The sequence below is a fragment of the Argiope bruennichi genome, chromosome 3, assembly GCF_947563725.1.
Source record: "Argiope bruennichi chromosome 3, qqArgBrue1.1, whole genome shotgun sequence".
NCBI classification, from domain to species: domain Eukaryota; kingdom Metazoa; phylum Arthropoda; class Arachnida; order Araneae; family Araneidae; genus Argiope; species Argiope bruennichi.
This window is the reverse complement of record NC_079153.1, coordinates 126272104-126298103: the sequence shown is the minus strand read 5'-3', so window position 1 is coordinate 126298103 and position 26000 is coordinate 126272104. Positions and strand designations below refer to the sequence as shown.

General features: G+C 29.9%; 1 pseudogene; it reads left to right on the top strand.

Moving 5' to 3' along the window:
• Positions 1-7421: 7421 nt before the first annotated feature.
• The window catches only part of LOC129962959 (cytochrome c oxidase subunit 1-like), a 30108-nt pseudogene continuing 11529 nt past the window's right edge, over positions 7422-26000 (top strand).

Here is a 26000-nt window from a genome sequence, read left to right as displayed (position 1 = left end):
TTCATTCATTTCCAGGCGAATTAATGATGAAATTTTCAATATGCATTCACGGGGAAACTATACTATTTTAATATTTGCAGAAATGACTTATCAATGATTCAACTAATTAAATATTTTTACAACTGACGCCATCTGGTAAGCAATTTCAGAAAATCTGATTTTAAAATAATATGGCAAACCCTCAATAAACTTAATTGTTAAGACTTTAATAGTATGCTCATAAAAATGCTTTATTAAATTTATTGAAATGATATCCTCTGATTTTGAAAGTTGAACTATTTAAAGATGAACTCCAAACTACTAAAAGCAAATTTGGAAAAGTTTTCAATTATTACAAGCGATTTTCGTATATTCCAGAAATATTAACATTAGCCTTTCGAGATCCCTAAAAATTAGGTACACCAAAACACCAAGTTTCATACATTTGTATAAATACTTTGTTATTTGCATAAAATTGCTTTAATAACTCACCTAAGACAAGATCCAGAGAAGGCACCTTGATTATAAATTCACGGTTACACAAACGATAACCAAAAATTAATTGATAAGGTTCGACAAATGCCAAATCTTCCAAAATGAAAATTCGTCTTTCTTCACATCTTATAAGAATAATGACATATTTCCGGCCATGAAACAATTTTTGATAAATCAAATGCTACACGGATACTTAATGCTCTTATTTTCTAAAACTTTTTATCGCAATCTGTTCACGTTGGCCTTACCAGTCTTATCCCAAGAAAAATAGACCTTGTTTGTGGGTAAACCGGCTTTTCCTAATTTAAGTGCAGCTGATAAGTACATTAGTATTTATATTTTCTCAAAATCTATATTCAGTGTAAATTAATTTTGTAAATTAATTAAAAGTTTATATAATAACATATTTCTCTACTTTAAATGACAATTTCTACATGTATGAAATTAATTGATAAAAATAATCAAGAAGCTTCGAGAGCGAAATCTCAAATTAGTGATTAGCATTAAACACAATGATGCCTAATGAAAAGCATTAAATTTCGAAAATTCAGGATCATGAAATCTTTAAAATTAAATTGAGAAATTTACTCAGAATACTAAACTTGTAAAAATATTCATTCGCGCCGAATAAGATGTGCTAAATACCCGAAACTATGCATTAAATATGGTTGTAGCAGAAATATCGCAATTTTCCTAAATTATCATTTAATACGATATGAAATCTAGTTCTACAAAACTTAGCAACCCAAAAAATAGCTAGCAAAATTATTGAAAAAGGCATTATTCCTTTTTAAATTGTATTCATCCTAGAATAAGTATCATTAAAAAATTATCATCTTAGAAATGAATTATGCAGTTCAATTTCGATATTGCTGAATTTTACGATTTATACAATTCGAAACTGATTTTCATTGTTTAATTTTTTAATCCATTTTTAAAACCCGATATTACAATTCCTTTGGTCTTGAAGTATATATTTTTCTGAATTATATTTTGAAAACGGTCCGATGGTTATTTTCAATATTTTTTTATCCCCCGATTCAAAACGGAAAAATTTAATAGGTGTGGATTTAAATATTTATAGCTAAAAACCGATGTAAGAATTTTCTTAAGTTGAAACAGTTTCTTTCAAAGCATTTGATCAAAAGTTTATAATCAAACGTTTTTATTATCAAGTTTTTAATTTTTAATTAATAATTTTAATTTTACTTATGTTAAATATGAATCAATTAAGTATGAAAAAAGAGCTTTAATGTTAGTGGCCGTTAAATATGATATTGTGACAAAAGTATATTTTTTGGAGGAGAAGGGAGTTTCAAATAGCTAAATTATTGACCATATTTAAATAAACTATTAGTTTTAACTCAAATTTATACAATTTTTAAATATCCAACATTTTTATTGAATATTACTATTTTATTTATTAAAGAAAATAAATGTTTGTGTATTGAGCTCTAAATTACAAAACTCTTTTTATCTCACGCGTGTATGAAATTAAATGCATGCTTATTCAAATTCCTTGCTTCTTTTGGATTATGTAATCATTCAGTTGGAGGTCTTTCAAAAAGTCTTTTTAATCATTCTTTTAGTTGTGAGAGTTTTAATGGAGAATAGCGGCCCGTACATTTTTCTGGCAACCCTGTTATCTCTTAAAAACAAAATTCCATCTGCGAGTTAAATTCGTACATCAGCAATAATTGTTGTTTTATTCTGCGCTTAAGTTGAATCGAAAACTTCTACTAATCTCTCTTTTCTTTTGTGTAACGAAACAGGATGTCAGGGGGGAAGGGTTGCACAACGAAGAGGGGTCAGCAATTCAGACTGTTCGAGTCTGCCTGGAATTCATTGAAGATGAGTGAGACATCACTTACTGTGGACACTTGCATCCGGTGTAATAGAGTATGATGCTTTGCTTTGCTAGTGAACAAGTGTGTTTCTATTTGCATTGAGCGATTTTGTGAGAACCGAAACAATTTAAATATAAATGTTTTTCTCGAACAGATTCACATCTCTTTTGCGGGGAGAATTGCATAAACTGATCGCATTTATGCAATGGATGATCAGCGTTTCTATACAGTATACAACACTTGAGATTATTCGATGGCTTAACAAATAGACTTCGTGCTTTATTTTTCTCTTTACTAACATACGAATATTTAGATTTGTATGGAATATTGTGTCCAACAGCATTTAAAACTTGATAACTTCTTTCTAAAAATTCTATGAAATCATCAAAATCAGGAACTTCCTTGTTTATTAAGGAAAGTTCAAACTGCTTTCTAGATTCACGGTCTAAATTTTGCAAAATTATATTTATTAAAATAGCATCTGACAATTCATTACGTTCATATTTTAAAACATTTAATGCTCTTAAATTTTTAAGAATACAATCTATTAAATTGCGTAAGTCTTTCGCGGATTCATGAACAATTTTTTCTTGATTAATTATATTTTTGATATGGGTGTCTACAATTACGCGTTTGTTTTCGAATCTTTCCACTAAAGCTTTAAGAAGGGAATCATATATATCTTCAGAAGTTTCTATCCATTTTGCATCGTTTCTCAAACATGAACGTAAGTAGTAGCACTTTTGGTTTTCAGTTAAATTGGGATTATCATTTATTAAATTTAGGAATTGTTGCTTAAAGGAATTTCATTCTTCTATTTTACTGTTAAACAAAGGAAGAGGTATTTCCGGCAACCTAATTGAAGTAGCTTTATGGACTCTTTAATAATAGCACCATTTGTAGAATTAGAAACAGAAGTAGATTTGAGATCATATAAAATGGATTTGATGCTTACCTCGGTTTTTAAAATTTCATCCTCGAGTTCGGATAGATTGGATTCCACTTGATCAAAGTCATTGTCCGCCACAGTCCTATAATATTCGTTTCTCAGTTCTTCAAATCTTGTACTTGTTCTCGTAAGAATATCCAGTTGGGTAGTCACTGTCGATTCAGTTAAATTTTCTCCTTTTTCAATGAATGATCGCAGTTTTGTCAACTGTCCTCTAATACTTACTTCCCTTTCTTCTATTCAAGACAACTAAATCACTTGCCATAACTAATTTGGATGGATATCAAATCTAAATCCAGTACGCTCAGGCTTCGACGGAATACCCCGGAGAGAAAGATAAGTTCCCGTAATAGTTATAGTTTGTTTAATTAAATAATCTCCATTATAATTTAATGCTGTAATGGGGGTAAAGTTATTAGCCTTCTGTTTGCTCAATGTCGAAGGCTGATTTTGAGTCTTTCCCTTAACTCTAACTAGTGAGGTAAATAAAACTTGGTGTGTATTTTTATCATCTAAATTATATTCGTATAAAGTTTTGAAAGATTCCTAATTAAGTTGGTCATGTTCTCTCTTTATTTTCTCATACGTGTAAAAGAGGTGGCTTTAAAATGTAATGGCTTGTGTGAAAGAAATCTGGTATGCAATATCTCTCTACTAAAAATAGAATTCCGTCAAATTTCTCCAACGTTTCAACCTGACTCGTTTCTTGCATGCGGGGAGAAAGTATTGATCCACCCACCATACGTTACATTCAACCGCCAGAATTATACAAAAAAATGAACAAACTGAATCGTTTGAAATTTGACTTCTCACCGAAATCCATCAGTAAAAGACCTTATTTTGAAAATGATAATTCATAAAGGCAAGAAACTGGATAGCTGAAATTCGGCATGAATCATTATTGAAATTATAAAGCCGTATCAGATTTTCTTTTCATGTTTAATATTTCTCGGGCATAACAATTGCTTGCAAGATTATCTGCAGATTTCTTAGTAACTATTTTTCACTTCTTTTGTATAAGTTATATTTTATAATGTTTAATTTTAAATGTTACAGCATATCCAGGATTTTTCTTTTTGTAATCTATGTAGTTTTATAAAAACTATCGGTAAAATTTTAATCCAGTTGATTAAGGTTGATTTAGCTCTAAAATAATGAAATGAAGAATTGAAATTATTGCTTTTAACGGAATTTACTTCATTTCAAATTACAGATATTAGATTATTTTATAGTTAATTATTTATGGACATTCTAGGATCTAATCTTTTGCTGTAATTAAATTTATATTTCAAATGCTTCTGTTTTCTTGTTTTTTTCTGTATGCAAACCTTATAATGCATTAACAATTTTTATGCATCCTACAGGCCGATTTCACAAGGACTTATTGTAGGAATATTTCTTCTTAATATAGCAACACTTACTTATCTTTCGCTCGTTTTCATTTTCGAAGAGTTTCTGTAAACACACTTTACATGCCAGAAAGGATAATGATCTCATAAGCCTGATTGTTGAATCACATTTCTGAAGATTCTGAATGTTTTTTTAAATTACAGAAACTGTTAATAATTAAGATTGCTGTCATACGAGACCAGTTATCAAACCAAAATCTTGTACTGTATCATCATTGCTTTATTTTCAACACTCTCTGGGACATATTAAAGGGTTATATCATTTGGTCACTTGATGGCACTACAAAATTAGTAGGCAGAGTGTTCTGCTGACTTATTGGCGCCAACAACAAAAAACAACAACACTGAATTCCCGCCAAATTTCAATATTTCATAACTATAATAACGCATCTTAAGTGGATTGAAGATTTACGTATGTTCATTATTAATGGACGATACGATAATAATCCTTTTATACAAATTATTGAATTATTTCAAAAGCTAGAGCTAATTTGTATCAAAGTAAATTTGTGCTCCAATTGCTCCCCTCCCCCTAAAATCGTCTGGTAAATTGTGAGAGTTTGGAAAGGGATCACTCGCTTAGGTTGTGTTTAAGAGTTTAATTATGAAAAGTAGATTGCAATTGGGTAGAGGATGAGAGATTAATAAGCAAAATCGTTTTTAAAGAGCGTTTATTTAAAAAAAAAAATGCGACTTAAAACATAGGGACAAAATAAAATGAACAAACAAATTTCTGAATGACGTAAAAATAAAAGAAATGAAATTGCCAGTATTCCAACCGTAATATCTATATTTGTAATATAAAACTGTACAAACAGTGGGGAAATTAAAAAAATTGAAATTCTGATATAAAAAGTAAGAAGTCAGTTTTATATTCATATCATTCCATCGTTGCAGTCTGCCCAAATTTGCTTAGAAAACTCCACATATATAAATTTCTGTCAAATCCTACTGCCAAACCCCATATTTGTAGTGTGTTAATCATTTTTCGGTGGTTTGCTTCTTTTGCTCCTGATGACGACATGTCTTCCTGTCTTCAAAACATAATTATTTTTGTTTTGTATTTTTAGCAATTTAATTTTAATTCGCTTTGTAAACAGAAAAGATGCGTTCAGAGATCTCTCAAAGCTTAGTAGATATTTTCATTTCTAGCTTCGTAGATATTTCCTTCTAAGTAGTTTTTCTTTATTATTTATCGCATGAATACTTGTTGATTACAGACACATTATTTTTAAAACACTTAATTAAAAAAAAAAAGGAGATATAACAGAAACTTACTTCAACGGTTCCGCGTATCTTTGAATTATAAACAGAAGATCCACAGACTTCTTGACTTCCAAATGTTAACTAATGCTTTGTCAAAAGGAGTCAAAAGAATAGTTTGTCTTATTTTGGGACAGATTTTGCAATTTCGAACCTTGATTAGACGACAACGATGACCTTTGGCTCAGACCCCCCCCCCTCCCAATTTGTACAAATTTCCTTACCATACTACTTTATATAGTAAAAGTGTATGCCAAAGTTAATCCATCTATCGTTTTAAGTTTTGTAATTATCGTTGTCACTTGCACTCGGGCAGACAGACTAAAAATCGTTCTGAATGGATTTCAATCAAAATTTGATAGAAATTTACAAATATGGTATAAAGACCATATATTAAACTTGATACAGACAACTCAAAACGTTTTTGAATTTACGTATATGCAAACCGAGAGGTACGATTCCAAAAAAATTTGTTTTTCAGACTTAAGAAGGTCTGAACGTTTGATGATTACTCTTTGTGTATTCCGTATTAAAAAAATTAATTACCATATTTTAAAGCTCTCACAGGTGTAAAAATTAATGTTAATCCTGTAAATAAATTTTTCATGCGTTCCATCTTCAAGTATGATTCAATTTTGAAGTTATAAATTTAATATATATCTGAAACTTAATTCATCTGCTTCTGCTATTCAAATAAACCAAGAAAGAAATAAAATAAATTATTTTCAACCTCTCAAAAATTTAAATAATAATTCGGATTTACATACTTTTTGATATAATTGATTATCAAGATTTTTTTAAGGTTATGTCCATTCTATCGAAAATTTCATTGAATTTTGAGCAAGGAAGGATTAAATAAAAAACAAAGAAAATGACCCGATCTCGTAATTTAATACGTAACATTCAAATTTCCGCAGTGTGTTATACAGATTCTATTATTCAACAGTAAATGAAACGATTTCTTTTTCTTTTTTTTTCAGTATATAAATCTAATCAGATGCAAGATTCTTTGTGCTGTGGGTGTATATTTATCGTACCTCATTAAATACACACAAGTTTTAAATCTCGTGAGCATAAAAATGAGTTTCTCTTGAAATATAAAACATTTTCTTTAATTCTTTATAAAAGTCTGAAAATGCTGTTTTCAAAATGAGTTTATCCCATAGAGCTGATATATAATATAGTATCTCAGCTCTATGGTTTATCCAATCGATCCGATTTTCATACTAAACGTTGTTTCACATTTAAATAAGCAGTAAATATTCACTTAATTATAAAACAAAACAAAGGTAAATGAATGAACGCATCTTGTCCTAAATGAAAATTATTTCTTGAAAAACACCAATTCTGTCTGATTGGATTGAAATATTTAATTACGTTTTCATCCTCCCCCAAATCCATTCGCTAATTTTTCGAATAAATTATACTAATCTATATCTTGTCGTCATATGTGCTCGCGCATTCCCGTTTCTTCCTGACATGGCGAAGAGCGAACGTCTCTTCAAAAGAAACCAGTCTACGGACTCATCGAGACCCATCAGCAATTACCGACATCGTCCGCCAGCTGGAAATGGAAATCCCACTACTGATGAACAGAGAAAGCGACTTATCAGGTGAGGTGACGTCTTTAAGCCCTTGCCCTGTAGAGGGGTGTGCCCTTCACATGTCCAACCAAAAGCGAAACGCAGATAGCAACAAAAACTCTCCTTTAAACTCTCCAACAAAAATAAACAGCCCTAACAGCCAAAACTTTCAGACCCCACCACCTAAAAGAGTTGCAAAAAATCAAACAGAACCCAAAAATCCAAACACAGAAATCCCAATCAGCAATAGATTCGAATCATTAAACGAAGAAAACGATAAAATTAAAATTCACCCCATCATGCTCAAAATAACTGAGAAATACAATCTAACCCTTCAGGATAACAGAAAATTCCCTGGAACTGAAAACAGTTATTCAAATGAATATATAAGAATCTCCCCTAAAAGTGAAGAAGATGATCGTAATATAATCAAATTGCTAAAAGAAAACAAACATGATTATTACTTTATTACACCTAAGGAGGACAGACCCCTAAAAGTAGTCATAAAAGGATTACCAATCAAAACTAACGTTGAAGATATCAAAACAGAATTGGAACAGCTAAATTTCTGCGTAGATAAAGTTGTAACAATGTCAAAAAAAAAAAAAAAAAAAAAAAACCCTCTCGTTCGAGAATAAAAAAGGAATTAATCCGGAAAAAGCTATTTTTACGGATTTAAGAAATAATGTAATGATGATTCAAATTCTAAATTTAAGAAGAAATTTAAAATAAAATCTAATGTAAATTGCATTATGCTTTATCAGACAGGGCAGGTTTTAATAATTCTAAATGATTGCTGCATTTGTTACTGTTGAAATTTAATTTGGAAATTGGAATTTTTTGGAAAAGCACGACAATTTGGAGGAAGCGCAGTGAGGAGCTGAAACCAGAGGGGGGGGGGGCACATTTTTATTTGCTCTAATGTTTTTTTTAATGACTTAATTTAAAATGGATATTAAATGATTAAAGGAAAAAAAAGGAAAGGATTAAGGACTATCTTCACGAAACATCTAACTAAAATTAAATAAAGAAATTTCTAATCAATACACAAAAGAAACCAAACTTAATGACTTGTGAGTTTAAAAGCTCAGCTCACGGAAAATTAAAGGATTTAACTAACTTGGATGACAGTATTCAATTAAATATAGACTTAAGAGAAATGGCAGCGGAATTGAGTTATGCGAAAACTACAAAGACAAAGCAATCGATCAAACATCTAAGCTAGAAAGACAAATAAAAAATTTGAGTGATATTCCACAAATAAAGACAAACAGTCCAATTACAAATAACGCGGAAAATGTTATCCCTTTAGAGAAATCAAAGTGTTAAGTTACCGAAATTAAATATACAAACCTTTCAAGGCGATTGCAGTCAATTTGTAGATTTTTGGAATTCTTTCGAAGTTGCAATTCATAAAAATGATTCATTAACAAAAATTGAGAAATTTACTTATCTAAAAACGTATCTTGGTGGAATTGCCTTAAATGCTGTATCGGGATTTTTTATTAACTGATCGAAATTATGATGAGTCGAAACAGTTATTAAAAGAAAGATTTGGCCGATAAGATATAATCTTATCTTCTCACATGCATAAACTTTTATTGATTGATCCAGTAAAACGGGTTTAAGAAAAATGTATGATGCAATAGAAATACAAATTAGATCGTTGCAATCATTAAATGTTGCAACAGGTATCTATAGTAACCTATTGTGCCCGGTAATACTACAAAAGCTACTCGAAGAATTTAATTTAAATTATAACGTCAAAGTAAAGCAGGTGAATTGTTTGATATTACTAATTTAGCAGAATTCATAAGAATTAAAGTAGAATGCAGGGAAGTTTCGTAATTATTAGTGAACCCTAAAATTCCTAATTTAAAGGAGTATTCATTTAGAATCAAACCTGATCAAGGTTACAAAAATAGTTATTCTTCGCATACGAATGCCTTAACGACTCATTTCAGCATAAATATGAATCAAATCGTAAATTTATTCAAAAAAGAGACTATTATCCTTCTTCCGTTGACAGACTGAGTAATCAAAAATGTATCTTTTGTACTGAAAAACACATGAGTCATGGTTGCTCACTTAGTATTAATGAAAAGAAAAAAAATCGTTAATGGCTAAAGGAAAATGCTTCCTATATTTTGAAAATCCAATAAGAAAATTCTGCAATAGTAATTATCAAAATTGTAAGCTCTGTGGTTCTTTTTCGCATAATTCTTTAATTTGTGAAAGACTGCAATCCGAAACCGAAACTAAGAATATTTCCCCTATACGCTGAGACTTACTTGTGCAGTTAGAAGAGAGCCCGCTTCATCCAAAAGCTATCTCCTGTAGTGGCGTAGATTTTGGAAATTTAGACCATGGCCTTTGATAAATGACAAGAACTTTCACCTCTCTTTGGTGTTCAGTGACATTCTGCTGACCCTGCTCATTGAAGCCCCTCATTTCTCCTCCAGTCCAAGTAGAGACTTTTATATCCAAAGAAAATACCGCTCCTCCTTTCAGCACCGAATCAAATAAAAGAAAAAATAGGGTCCCTGGATCGGTTTTATTGCAAGCATTGTCAGCTTCTGCGAAAGGGAGGAAGGGAAGAGCTGTGACCCTAGGTCACGGAAGAGGGCAATTGCGTTGTATGTTGGATTACGGTGCCAATAAATCCTTCATCTTGAGAGAGGTGGTCGAAGAATTGAAAACAAAACCCTGAGCAGGGAAATTTTAGCTATTAACACTTGCCGAGGGTCGTGTTTACGATATAGTGCAGATTACGTTACAGAATGTACAACACCCGACTTGGTGTGATGAAATTTCCTCCCACCTTCCCTCGGCCATAAATTTATGAGCGTCAGCCTATTTCAGCCCCCCTTTTTAACAGATGTGGGGTATTATCAAGTTACAAGAGCCTAGTAAATGGTTTCAGTGTACATAAATTACCAGAAATTACTCTATCTGCCTTTTAGTGGTGCACTGCCAATGCTTCAGAAACAAAGTTCTTAAGAATTTATTCTAGAAAGGCGCACATTTTAATGAGGAAGAAAACTCAGTAAACTATATTTTTTAGGTTTATAATTTTCTAACGTTAAATATATACATTAAAAAATATGGACATATCTGAATTACAGAAATGTATATATTTTTTTAACGTTGAGATACCAAAAAAGCAAAAAAAAAAAAAAAAATGTCATCGGATGATTAAAAAGTATATGTAATTCTTTAAAAAGATATTTTATCTTCTTTTTTAAAGAAGCAATTCTTATGAATCATGCAGAATGCTTTTTAAATTCTGATGCTGAGGATAAAAAAAAAAAAAAAAAAAAAAAAGAATAAAAACGTGCTTTCAATTTTTTCCCCCAAGAACGAATAATTCGTGTTCTTGTCATAAGAATAAGACAGTTCTTAAATTTCATGAAAGAACTTATGATATGAATAATGTAATTATTGAAATGTTTATATAACTTGTATCGATATATAACGCGCATATATTTTTAAAAGAGCTAATACGTTAGAATTTAAGAATGAAAATATTTCTTTGTTTAAATGTAATTCTTCGAACTTAATTGCTTAACAAGTTCCTTCATGAAGCCAGAGTCTGACTTAAGGCTGGGGCAGTTGCCCCGGGCCCCCACATCAGAAGGGGGTCCCAAATCGAATAGAAAGTTTATTTTACGTTTCCTTCTTTAATGAACTTTTTTTAAACGAAATATCAGTACAGTGTAAAATCTGAGACTGATAAAATAATTACCTTTCTTAAATAATGAAGTTTGTTCGCAATAAATGTAAGAAATATCTAAATACTCCTACATATGAAAATAACTGTTGAAAATTTGCATATTTTTCATTTAAAAATTACTAATATTTAGTTTATGAGATTTAGGAGTTTTTCTTGTAGACAGATGCTTAAGATAGTTGTAGAAAGCATTCTAATATAAATCTTGCCTAAGTATTTTGTCAGATTGCATTTTAAATGGTTAAATGTGGCACTTCGAGTGAAGACTATGAGTGTTTTTAATTGTAAGTTTAAATAGCATTTTGAATTAATTAACGAAAACTACCGTAGACAAGTTCTATGCACGGTTCTTCATTACTAAAGTAGTGAAGCAGAGTGGGGCCCGCAAAGAAGTGCCCTGAACCCCAATTAAACTAAGTCGGGTCGTGCATGACGCCACATATATCTTAAACAGGAAAAAGAAATTTCATAATTGAGATGGAAAGAATTAAAGAGTTTAATTCATTTTTTAAAAAAGCAAGCAGAACAAAAGGTTAAAATTTGCAAGTGTTAAACTCCAATAATTTGTTTTTATACCTGTTAGTACTTGTTATTGAATTCATTTTTCAATTACTATTTACTTCTGAATTCTTTTGTTAGAAATTATGTTACACTTTTTAAAAATAAATTCTTTTAATATATAGAAAAAATGTAAAACTGGTGAATTCTTTTTAAGTCATTTGGAAATGAAATTTTTTTTTTTAAATTGTATTTATGTGTTCTCTACTTGTCAAACCATCTTCAAAAATTCGGTAAAAAAAATTGCCAATAATAAAAATATAATCTTAATATATATGCAGTCACTGCGGCTGTGTATATGTGTTATAGATCTAAAGAACTGGCCGAAATAAATCAAACCTTGTATACTTATTATTTAAAAGAAAGAGAATACTGTTAACTTTTCAAAGTATGGAAGTTAATCAAATATTCAATTAATTAGAATGCATCGAAATGTTATCGTTTTGCTACAGCAACTTCGGGACAAATTATTCTACAAGTAATGTTTTTATATCATTTTAAAATTCAAACTTCTTCCTTTTCAATGATGCAGTTTCTTTCCCTGTCATTTTTCCCTACTTTTCGCCATTTTTTTTTTTCTTCTTTTTTTTTCCAAATTTAAGAAACAATTATGTAAATGCTGACGAATGTGAAATAAGGAATTTTATCGGCATTTTTTAAAAATAATCTGGTTCAATTGACATTCTGATTTTAATTAAAAACATGAGACGCTAAAAGACCCTATATTATAATATTTTATAACGAATGATTTTTTTTTTAATTTTAAAACTATTACTAACGAAGTATTTTGATTGCGTGCAACCTAGGATGTATAAACTAGTAGTTTAATAAATGAATACAAACAGAAAACGGAAATAAACAGAAATCTACGTTGCCAACCCCTCTACATAAGGTCAAGGACGTAAATGTCTCTCCCTTTTATCCTTGAAAGGAGTGTGGGAAACGAACATCCCCTTCCATGAGACAAGTGTAACTATTTTTCGAATAACTGTTGCAATTCCCCCTTCTTTTGTGATAGCAGGTTGTATGACTTTTGCGTACGTCATAAAACTGTCAATCAATAGTCTCGTGTACAATGCGGTTGTGTTACTGATAAGGTCAGTTCTGAAAAAGGTTAATACATTTTAAACGTTATCTAAAAGTGTCATATTTGGCAAGAGTTAGCATGATGTTTGACACAATTTCGAATACTTAACGATACGTTCATTAATACAATTTCATGCGTTTTAATACTGTATGAATAATTTTCACTTTGCTTTTTATGAAAAATGGATTGCTTTTCAATGCATTTATTCAAAAATGTATGATAAAAATCAGTGAGGAATCTTCTCATATAAATAGTGTATCCACTTCGAAATAATAATCATTTCTTCTAGATTTCAGATATAAATGCATTACTTCACATAAATATAACGTTTTGCATTAAACGAAAGAGTTTGCGTTTCATTAGTTTTTGCTTTATTTCTTCTTGATTCGTTTATTTAATTCAATCAGTTCGAACATTAAAATATATGTTATTTAAATATAGGCAGTTTAAAAAAAGTTGTTTCTTAAATTTAAAGTATAATTAAATGAGGTTAATGGTATCGGAATGATTTGTAAGGAGGGAAAAGTTGCAAAAGCAATTTTTGAAATGCCGTAAGTAGTACGAAAAGCTTCCAACTACGGATGTTAAGTTTCCATGCTATATCAGTTTGTAAAAAAATCAATTTCCAGAGTGGAACGCCATTACAAATTTAAAATTTTCTGTTTATCATCATAAGTTTAATTTAAAAGTTGTTACATTTTTTTAAAATCTGTACTCTGATAAAGATAAATTATTTGCTCATTATATGACTTTGCATTTTGTAAATGAAATATTGCAAGTATACGGTGCATAAAATAAGCAGCTTACTAAATCAGATGTATATTAATATTTTGCTAACAGATGATTTGTATCCGCGAAAATTTGTAGGATATATTAGCTGAATTCAAATTTAATTTTCTTCTAGTTACACTATTTATTAAACCATAATCCAAATCTACTATTAAAAAATAAAACAGAATTAAGAAAATTTATTTTTACATTAATATATGTAGTATATGTCTTCAGAAACTTTAATTTTATTAAAGATCTTATATGTATAAGTGTTCTTATATGTACAATAGTGTTGAATGAAGTTCTGGTAATACTCTCTTCAACAATATACATCTACACCTTTATTGAAATGTCTATTCATTCGCTATGCGTTTTTTTTTTCTTCCTTATTTTAAACAATATAATTATATCTAATTTCAGAAGAATTCATGGCCGTTTTAAACCTTCCAGGGGCCCTGAGATAATGCAAATCTCAAAGCCCATTTTTCCTTCCAAATTTTTCAAATCGCAAGTCCCTTTCTAAAAAGTCCATTACAGTATTGTACAAATAAAAAAAGTGCACAGTCAAAACGTACAATTAATTTTAAGCAAAATATCGAAAACAAAAGACAATTTTCTATAACACTCTAAACAATTTTGTAAAAGGAGCAAATATATTTTTTTTTAACTGTAAAGCTTCACATTTTTTAGAATTATAAAATAGCATAACGAATAACTTGTAAATGGTATTTAGGAATATTACTAGAATAAAGTTCCAAAATTAATTTAATTAATACTTGATTATGACTTGAATAAATTTGAGTGTAGGGGCCTCTGTCATTAAATTAAAGTATAAAACTAAATACCTTTCTACAACTACTAAAAATTATCAAGAGCTGACGGTATTTTTCTTTGTTGCGTTTTTTAACTAATCACTCTTTGTTAAGATTTGTCATTTAATTAGACTAGTATTTAAATACTTCTTCATCCAACTAGAATATTATGTTAACTTTCCTGCATATGCATTTTGCGATTAATATTTATCATAAGTATTCTTTATAAGCTTCTTATGCATTCTACCTTCAAAATTTACATCATCAATGGAAAAATAAAAGAATGCAGCGTTTCAAAATTACCTAAATTTGTAACAAAGTATCAAAAGACAAAAGAAATCACACTGAGAATATTTTAAAATAATATTCAATACATTGCAATATTATAAAAATCAAATAAATAGTAAACCCGGGATAAGTTTGAAAAATAGTGAAAAATACTTTCTTACGTATTATTATTCTATTTTCAGTTGTAAAGTTCCATTAAAATATCCTGAATTTTATTTTTAATTCATAAAATAAAATAAGGACTGTTTTACGAACTTAAATAACAAACTACGTGATAATATACGCACACACACACACAAAGGGAGGGGGGGGAGGGTATGGAAAAAAATGACTTTTACACGAAAGCATATACAAGCGACAATCCATTTATCTAATGATTCTTTCTAATTGCATAGAAGAAATGTATGGTTTCATTTAGAAAAGATTTATGATAATCACATCCATAAAAGTATGTATTTTGTATGAGAAATATTTACACGATAACATTTTTTTTCAAAATATATTTAGCAAAAAAGAATATAAGACCTCTTTGTTGTATATACATATAATGCGTGAAAATTAATCAACTTATTTTAAAAAAGAATTTTTTTAAAAATATTATTAATATAAAATTGATCGTTCTCAGGTTAACCCTTATCGTGGCAAGATTGCTTTTTTAAAAAAAAAGCAAAAAAAAAAAAAAAAATGTATATAGGTATGTATATATAAAAATGTGTAAGAACAAACATTTAGGAATGTGTATTTTATAATAAACATACATATTTAGGGGTACAAACATAAAAATAAAATAAAACTTACCTTAGATAAACCTGAGCGGCGCATCTTGACGGTTATTTTTCACAATTGATTTAAAATTATGACAGACAAACTACTATTTTTATTTTTGAAGTATAAATAAACGTCTAGAAATATTATGTGTTTAATAAAACTAAGTTAAAAATTGTTTTATAGTGGTAGTATATTTTTATAAAGTTGTATGTATGATATACTATACAAAATGAACATAAGGGTTAATGTAATATGAAACCTCATGCATACACTAAGCATTGCTTCGTTATCAAAAACAGCAGAAATGAGATAGAAATATCAAAAACTCCAACTTCAAGTCAAATGAATCTCAAGTTTCCTCACTATTGACATTTTTACCTTGGGCACTGAAAAATAAAAATATTTTATTCATAATGCTTAAAAATTAATAAACGATCGATCATTCTTAGGTGAATGTAATAAAAAGACATCGAAGGAATCAGTCGATTTCAATTTTATGTACGATATTAATGTAAAATCTTAAAGTCTGCAATAGGCGAATATGTTGTAATTGTTAAGGAATAAGAGTCGCGAATTTCCTTCAACCTTAAACCGCAAAGGAACAACTCCCCCTATTGACATCATGCAGTCTCAGCCACGACCTTCGTGAAAGTCCTATCTCAGCCGATATCTCTGAAAGAAAAGAAGTATCCGCTGATCCCCAACCATCCCAGGGGAGGAAAGTAAAAAGCCAGAAACACAAAACATTCTTCTTTTGTTTCCTTAGGATATGTATTCGCCCATCCCCTTAACAGGAATAAAGGGAAAAGCAGAAATCTGTGAATGGGTTGAAAACTGAACGGACCGATTATTCTTGGAATTATCGTATCATTAAATCATATCACTGAAAGTGGAGCTTATTTTCTTATTCCATTTCCAGATACACCCAATTCAATATTTAATCTTTCCCTTCATTTGTTTTGTTTACGAATTCTAAATTTATGATTTTATTTTTTATCTTAATCGATTTTACCCTGCGAATATTATTTTTGTAAAACGAAGTAACGAGCTATAGGGAGATTCCATGCTTCTTTTGCATTTTTAAAAATAGTTTTAAGTTTGTCCCAATTCCATTTGATTTTCTTTCCTTCTAAATAATAGTCAAATCACCAATTACAGTAAAAATGTTAAGCTAAGGTGTCGTTTATAAAAAGAAGATTTTTTTTTCTTACCACTTCAGAAATTATTCAGTTTAAACTATTATGTTAAATGTAATTTTACAATTACAATAAAAATAACTAAAATAGTTTTAAAGAAATGCACTCATTCCATTTGATTTCCTTCCGTCCAATATGACAATTTCGATTATTATAAACATTCATTTTTGTTGATTCCATTTTTTGTGTTGGAAAAAAACCAGCTGTATTGGTTTCCCCAAAACTTACTCGCATAAACTTGTTATGACAAAGAACGTCTTGCAGGATATTCGCAAAAAATGGTTAAAATATTAACCTTTAGCATAGATTTAGCATTCTTACTGAATCTATCGTGAAATCCTTGAATAGTTTTTGACGATTAATCCCTGGCATGTGTTAAAAATCAAATTTGTGCTTTACACGCGTTTTTCTCAATCGATTGAAGCAGAAATTTGACACAGAAATGCTTTTCGTTCCAGTATCCTGTGACGACCACTTTTCGGCGATTCTACTTCATTAAAGATGACACACGGAAGGATGTGCGCCATTTCTGGAATTTACTTTATTTTTAAATGTAAACATCTACTCCTTTACTCTTTTCTCTCACCCTATTTTATCAAATTAAACCCCTCCTAACGCATGCGCAAACGGGTGGAGAGTTTTAGAATTCTTTGGCAAACAATACACTTGTAGTCATAAAATCCCATACCAAATTTGATATATTTAAATCATTGCTTTTTTTTTTTTTTAAATTCTCGTATACATATTTCTCTCGTTAAAGACCTCAGACACTCAACCTGTTGTTGGATTTGGCTAAAAATTTACCAAGTGCCTACACTATAATTCTAAATCTGTGTACCGAATTGTAATTATTTAGCTCTCTCCGTTTTATAATTAACGTGTTAACATATTCAAAAAGCCAGACAGACGGCTTCCTTTGAACAGATTTTACTTTGAATTGGATAAAAATCTGCAAATTTGGTCTAAAGACTTTATACCAAATTTCAGTCATCTAGCTCAAAGCATTTTTTGTGTTATCTGTGTCACATAGAAATAGGCATTTTCTTAAAATACGTTTTCTGGGAAGTTTAAAACGTGGAAATTCTCAAAATCTCGAGTTCGATTTTTTTTTTTTTGACGATTGCTGTACTTTCTCTATATCACGCATACAAGAAAGTAAAAACTATGAAGAGCTGTTGCATTCCAAAAATTGATTCAGGGTAATTGGGGAAAAAATTGATTTAGGGCTTGGGAAATCGTATTTCGGAGAGTCCAGTTACCCCTGAATTTCTGAAGTTACACATTGCGCACGGGCAGAGCCGGCCTTCTCTTTGAAGAGGCCCGGGTGCAAGAAATCAATTGGGGCCCTATGTTTTTTACAAAGTCGAAAAATATACAAGTACGGACACAAATTACTACTACATGTTTATTCAATGCATGATGCTATTGACTACTTCAGCAAAATTGCAATTTCTTTTTCGATGCAAGTGCATTTAAGCGTTATGCACACTTGCTTGACCGAAGACAATTCTTTATTAATTTTAATTTGCAGAAAGAGCTCTCAGCATTTATTATAGTAACTGGCAATGTAAAGAAAAATTTTAATACATTTAGAAATAAATCATCATAATTATTAATTAATAATATACTGCAATACGCGTAGAGCATTATTTACATCCCTTTCATTCAGATTCAAGTCCCTTTGCAAAGCAATTATTTGATTAGAGTTTCATCTACATCGTTATTATAAAACGTTACAAAGTTTTAGGAACATTTTTCAAACCCATGTCTTCCTAAAGTTTTAATATCAGTGACTCATTTGAAATACTTTTAAATTCATCTTTTATCTCTACAATAACAGTATCAGCTACAGAGTTAAAAAAATATCTAAATTCCTCAAGCGGAAAATGTTCTGAAAGATTCAAATGACGTGCAATCGCCTTTGCTTCGTCTAAAAATGAGTTAAATTTGGTTCGTAAATTTTGTATATTATTTTTCATTTTATTAACTAAATTAAAAGCGCAGTCGAGAACAATGATTTTTACTTGAAGTAGTTTATTGATGGGGCTAATTTTGGACAATATTGTAAATCATACTATTAAACATAAAATAAATATCATTTCTTATATTGAATCCAATAGACTTTTAGCTTCGAATACCGCTCTAATATTATTTGCATTCATAAATTCTTCTAGCGCATTACAAGTTTGTTCGAACTGTATGAATACTGCTTTAACCGTATCTATTTTAGCTTGCTAATGAGTGTCGCATAATGGTTTAAGAGTAATGTTTAAAAGCTTTTGTAGAATTTCCTATCTTTCTGTAGTTATAGAAATGAGTATTTGCAAAATGGAATCAGAAAACTGCCATTTTGATGGTGAATTCAAGTCTTCATCAACCGTCCAAACATGAAGCTTTGAATCAACTTTTAAGTAGCAGCAAACTTTAAAAAGGATTTTAAAACACTGTCTCAATGTCAACAATGTAAAACCCAAATCTAGATGTCTTGTCATGTGTTAGCTGTCTTAAATTCCGTTTATTAAACTGATATTGGGCATTGTCATGCCATTGTCGCTGGTCATTTCATTATTGATGCTCCACTCCATCACAGATTAACCCCGTTTGAGAAAATTTCATTTTATGACAATTAAAATTATTAGCAACGATTTGATTGCAGAACAATAAATGAAGCTTGGAAATATATATTTTTTAATGCATTTATTGAAAAAATAAGAATTGTATTATATATTTGCAATTTATAATCTGCATATCAAAGTGATGTATATATTGTTGCATTTCATAACAGTTATTACTTATAAAAAAAAGTCATAAAAAAATTCTGTAATGCAATCGGAATAAGAATTTTTTGATTTCACCCATATTGAACTAATTAACATATTTCCTGGTTTGAAAATTTACAAACTTATTGTAGAAGTTCGATATCGTTTGTGGGACAAACTTTTAAATAGCAGTAATGCATTGAATAGGATTGAAGAATTTTTAAGAACGATTTTAGCAAACATCTGCTTAGAATTTTGTTTTATTTATATTTTAGCTCATGGCGAAAGATAATACCGTGCAGACGACAATTTCACACACAAATCTTTTCGGCAGTAGAAAGCACGGGAATTTGTTTGAAACACCTGCCTACAAGATACAAGATACAAGAGACATGTGTTAAAATAAGCCTTTTGGACATTAATTTTTATTGGAACATTTTCAGTTATTAAAATGAATGAAAGTTTTTTTTTTTTTTTTTTTTTTTTTTTTTTTTTATAATTTTTGGCCTGTTTTTAAGGAAAGACATTGTGAGAGGAATAAAATCTTCCATCAGAAAATATTGCAAAACCAGTTTTTTCATGAAGCCAATTTCAATGTCAATTTAGTAAATTCTAATTGAAGGAATACCTTTAGAATGCAGAAATTCTTCGAGGAGTAGTTCCGCGCAATATGACACCTGGTACAAGGTATTACTCCGTTAGAAAAAATCCTTTATGAAATGGGCACTTTGTATGTTCCTTAGATATTTCGAAATTTTTCAAATGAAGTACTAGTAAGGAAACTTGGAGCAAGGTTCAAGTGAAAACAGCAATTGAAGCCGTTTTGCAGAAAGGCCGAAAAATCAGGGAAGTAGGGAGATTTTTGTTGTTTTTGTTGAATCTCTGAATGCACCTCACACGGAATAGATTTCTATAATCTTTTGGAAAATCACTTAAGAAAACCGTTTTCTTAGTTATCCAAGAACAAGATCTCGCTTAACACGATCTGAAGCTAACGAGGATATTTTATGGGTATTTGAAAATTAATGAGAAATTCTGCAGAACTCAATCAGTTCAAACTGATTTCAACAAATCGGCAATAGCTGATTTAAATTGATTGGTGTTATTAAGCGTACTCTTCCCATATCATTAAAAAATACTTGACAAGTACAAATCTTTGATGATATTTAATCAAGATAAGAGATACTTAAAAAATGTTTAGTTTTTGAAAAGAACAAATGAATCGATTTATTACTATTTATGAGTCATTTCTTTTTTTCCCACTTAATTTCATGTTACTTATTAATGGAATGAAAATATCAATAAGTTAAATTTATACGCTTGTACTTCAAAATTCCTGGGTTTTCTTAATATTTAAATATTCTTTGTAAACTTTTCTTTTAAAAAAGTCTTCTTACAAGGACGATGCGAATTTTTAAAAATTCACATTTGGGTTGATTTGTTTATTTTCAAGCATTTTAAAGAGTATTTTTCAAAAACAAGTTTCATTTGTATATTCATTTGTCTAAAACTTCTAAATTCTTTTTAAATAAGGGGGGGGGGGTGTGATTTATAACAACAAGACCCCGATCCTTCAAGAAAAAACCTGAAATAAAAAGATGCATTGATTAGATTATTCATATTTAAATATTATACTGTTTTTATTATTTTTGTTCAGTTATATTAAAATTAACCATCAGTTTTTACTTCATATACACCTGAATGTAATAGCTACTATTGAATTTGAAGTAACTGAGCTAATTAAAATCTATTTGCCTTTTTTTATGCAATAAATCTTAAATTATTTCGATGATTTATTTAACGTTAATACATATATTTTTAAATTACAAATCTGAATTACAGAAGTTCATTATCTGATTTCAAAGCATATTCATTTTAATAAATTAGATAACTGAAATAATAAACCGCAACTATAGTTAGCAAAAACAGCTAAATAAAATGCAAATTTAAATACTTTAAAAACATATGACAAAAAAATTTATCAGTTCATAATACCGGGTAATCCAACTAGCTTAATCCCCCCTTATAATGAATTCAATAGAAAAGTATAAAAAAGGTATTCACATTATACATATAAAAAATTAGTGTAGTAAAAAACATGACTGAAAAATTAACTTCAATTTTCTGAAAAAATATTTAAAATTAAAATGCGATTATAATCTGAAGAATTGAAATAAAAGTTAACCGTCAATCAATAAAAGTTACCCACTTTCAAGGCAATTAAAATTCTTGGACGATATACAGCCAACTAATCTATACTTATATAAAGCTCAATGTGTGTTTGTGTGTGTGTTTTGGCGTTCAACAGGCCAGACCGTTTGAACTACAGCTACCAAATTTGGCACATGTATGCCTTGGAGTTCGGGAATGTTCACCTTTTATTCAATTTTTAATTAGAATTTTAATTATTAATTAAAAACTTACTTTCCCGCGAAAAAAATCTTTTCATTTTCCCCACCGCCAAATGAGTAAGGCTAAGGCTTCAGTTTTTTCCCCAACGCTAATGAAGTTAGGCTTAATATTTTTCCGCCGATTATTTCAAACGATTCTGTTAATGTTTGATGCATTTAAAATTCAACATTGCTAATTAATCGATCTTATAGATTCATTCTGAAGTACTTTTGAATTAAAATAAAAGAGAATAAGGAAAATTAAAAATTTCCAATCTGCATAGCGTTCCCGTAACTGGCGATGAAAATTCACGCATTTGCGTTACCGTAACTGGAGATGAAAATTTACGCATACGCATTGTGTTCCGATTGTAGACAACTATTATCAACGGATACGGACTTGGTTTTGAAGGCTTAATATGCTATCAACAGATTTCGAACGATTCTGTTTATTTCTTTAGTGTTTGATGCATTTAAAACTAAACATTGTTCATTAATCGATCTGTTCATGATGAATCTGAGAAAATTTTGTTGAAAACTTCTTGAGATATTATATAAATTAAGAAAAATATTCTTTAGTGCCCATAAGTTTTAAATACTCAGCGACTCTGTTTTCAGTAATCATATTTTTAAAAAAATGCTTCGTTTCAGTAAAGAAAAAAAAATATTATATTAATTGCAGTTTAATCATTTCCACTTTAATTGAAAGCATAAATTCTACGGGAGCTAACAGAAAATGAGAGAGATACATATTACGTTATGGCCGAAGGCCTTTATAATATTATGAGTGAATTATATGACTATGAAAATTTGAAGTTTTAAAATATTTTAATGAAGGGGCCATTAAAGTAGGAATTACATAAAATATTTGATTATTAAAATTTTAATGAGCATTAAGATTGACAAACCGGCTGGTCACCAGAGGCGGCTAATATAAAATAAAAAAATGAACTTGAGTTGTCGAAATAAAATACTAGGAAGTTCTTAAAGTGTTTCCCATTTTGTAGTTATCAATACAAAATAGTAGATATCATTCAGATTTAAAAAGTAAATGTAAATACTTTTTAACAAATCTGGAAGCAGACTAATTCGCATTTTTTCATCTTTTCAGATTTTGAGAAGGTAGAGTATAGATTTCCTGTAGTTTCAGAGCTAAGTGTTTTTTCATCATTACCACTGGGACCCACTAAGAGATACAAATATTACCCCGGAGAGAAAGATAAGTTCCCGTAATCTTATTATTTGTATAATTAAATAATCTCTTATAATTTAATGTTGTAATGGGGGTAAAGTTATTAGCCTTGTGTTTGCTCAATGTCGAGTGCTGATTTTGAGTTTTTCCCTTAATTATAACTATTAAAGTAAATAAAAATTGGTGTGCATTTTTAGCATCTAAATTAAATTCGTATAAAGTTTTGAACGAAATTCATAATTAAGTTGGTCATGTTCGCTCTTTACTTTCTCATACGTGTAAAAGCAATGGCTTGTGTGAAAGAAATCTGGTATGCAATATCTCACTACTAAAAATAGCATTCTGTCAAATTTCTGCAACCTTTCAACCTGACTCGTTTCTTGTATGCGAGGAGGAAGTACTGATCCACCAGACGTTACATTCAACCGCCAGAATTATACAAAAAAATGAACAAACTGAATCGTTTGAAATTTGACTTCTCACCGAAATCCATCAGTAAAAGACCTTACTTTGAAAATGATAATTCATAAAGAAACTGGATAGCTGAAATTCGGAATGAATCATTATTGAAATTATAAAGCTGTATCAGATTTTCTCATCATGTTTAATATTTCTCTGGCATAACAATTGTTTGCAAGATTACCTGCAGATTTCTTAGTAACTATTTTTCACTTATTTTGTATAATAAAAGTTATATTTTATAATGTTTAATTTTAAATGTTACAGCATATCCAGGATTTTTCTTTTTGTAATCTATGTAGTTTTATAAAAACTATCGGTAAAATTTTAGTCCAGTTGATTAAGGTTGATTTAGCTCTAAAATAATGAAATGAAGAATTGAAATTATTGCTTTTAACGGAATTTACTTCATTTCAAATTACAGATACTAGATTATTTTATATTTAATTAGTTTTGGACATTCTAGAATCTAATCTTTTGCTGTGATTAAATTTATATTTCAAATGCTTCTGTTCTTTTTTTTTTTCTGTATGCAAACCTTATAATGCATTAAAAAATTTTATGCATCCTGCAGGCCGATTTCACAAGGACCTATTGTAGGAATATTTCTTCTTAATATAGCAACACTTACTTATCTTTCGCTCGTTTTCATTTGGAAGAGTTTGTGTAAACACATTTTACATACCAGAAAGGATAATGATCTCATAAACCTAATTGTTGAATCACATTTCCGAAGATTCTGAATGTTTTTTTTTTAATTACAGAAACTGTTAATAATTAAGACTGCTGTCACACGCGTCCAGTTATCAAACCAAAATCTTGGATTGTATCATCATTGCTTTATTTTCAACACTCTCTGGGACATAATAAAGGGTTATATCATTTGGTCACTTGCGGGCGCTACAAAATTAGTAGGCAGAGCGTTCTGCTGACTTATTGGCGCCAACAACAATAACACTGAATTCCCGCGAAAGTTCAATATTTCATAACTATAGTACGCCAGTGCCATGCAAGGCATTCTCTGGAAAGATATCTTTATTAGAGAGTATGCGAGAAAGGTTTGTAGGGACCACTCCCGCTGTTTAATCTTCTAGCGGGCGTGTTCTCTTTACCAACAGGAAAGGGTGCACGTGTTTTCTAGATACGCTATTATAAAATATGAATTTTTAACGCATCTTAAGTGGAAACGATTGAAGATTCACGTATGCCCATTTTTAATAAACGATACGATAATAATCCTTTGATACAAATTATTGAATTATTTCAAAAGCTAGATCTGATTTGTATCAAAGTTTCCATGTGTGTCTGAACAGTCATTTCAGCCATTCCTTGTTATCTTGCGTTCATTTAGATATCTCGGATTTATTTAGTCTTTCGTATGAATATCGAATAAACTTTTGAGCAGATGTTAGCGAGAGCTCATAGTTTATAATAACAATTCGTGCTGGAAAATCTGACTTCATATGTCATTCATGCTGGGGAAGAAGAAAAAAAAAGAAAAAAAGCCGAGCAAATCAAACATCTGCAAATATCGCTATTCTAAAATAATTGTTAATGAGATACAGTCGGGACATGTAGATTTCATGAAGGAACTTTGATTGGCAGTTCGGAACAAATTTGTTGCGTCTGTTGATTAGGAAGCACAAACATTTTTTTCTGCTTTTAACACACTAGTAAAAAGCAAGGGAGAAGATTCTGTATAAATGAAACTTTTGAGATAATGAAAAGTTATGCATGAATGATTTTTTTCAACTGTGAACACAACTTGAGAATGAGTATGGATTATGCTGTTCAAGCAAAATTCTTCATTTCAACTTTGTTGGAAAAAGCTTTGCGTTCATCAGCAAAAGCGTACAATTAACACGCCGAGTCGATTTTATTTTATCAGTTTTTACATTCTTGTTAGCGAAGTTATAGAAGTAATCAGCAAAAAAAATTCGATCTCGAGAGTTTGACGAATCTTTACCTTTAATTTGTCTCGCATGTCTGTTGGTTTGTGACAAAAACAACTCAAACGCTTCGAGCTATACGGATGAAATTTGATATTTGAACTTTACACTAAATATATAGATTTCTATCAAATTTTGAGAAAAATCTATTCCTAAGAAATCTGTCTGCCCGGTTGTTTGAATATAATTTAATGATATTTACATAATGAAGATAGATAGAATGACCGAATTCGATACAGATTCGACATCTAGGGTGTAGTCGCTTATCAAATTTTGAATCGAATTCAACAAAAGGTTGATCGTCTGTCGATCTGTAATTTCAGAAATATATAAAGGCAACAACTCAACGCCATGACTCAAATGAAATTTGGTATGTAATTTTGTGACTTCTATTGCAGCTCTTTGGGAAATTTTGGTTTCAGTCAATTGGGTGTAAAACACAAATTCTCATTTATTAGAGAGTGTACCAGAAAGGTTTTGGACACCATTCACGCTGCTCCATTCTAACTGCGTGCT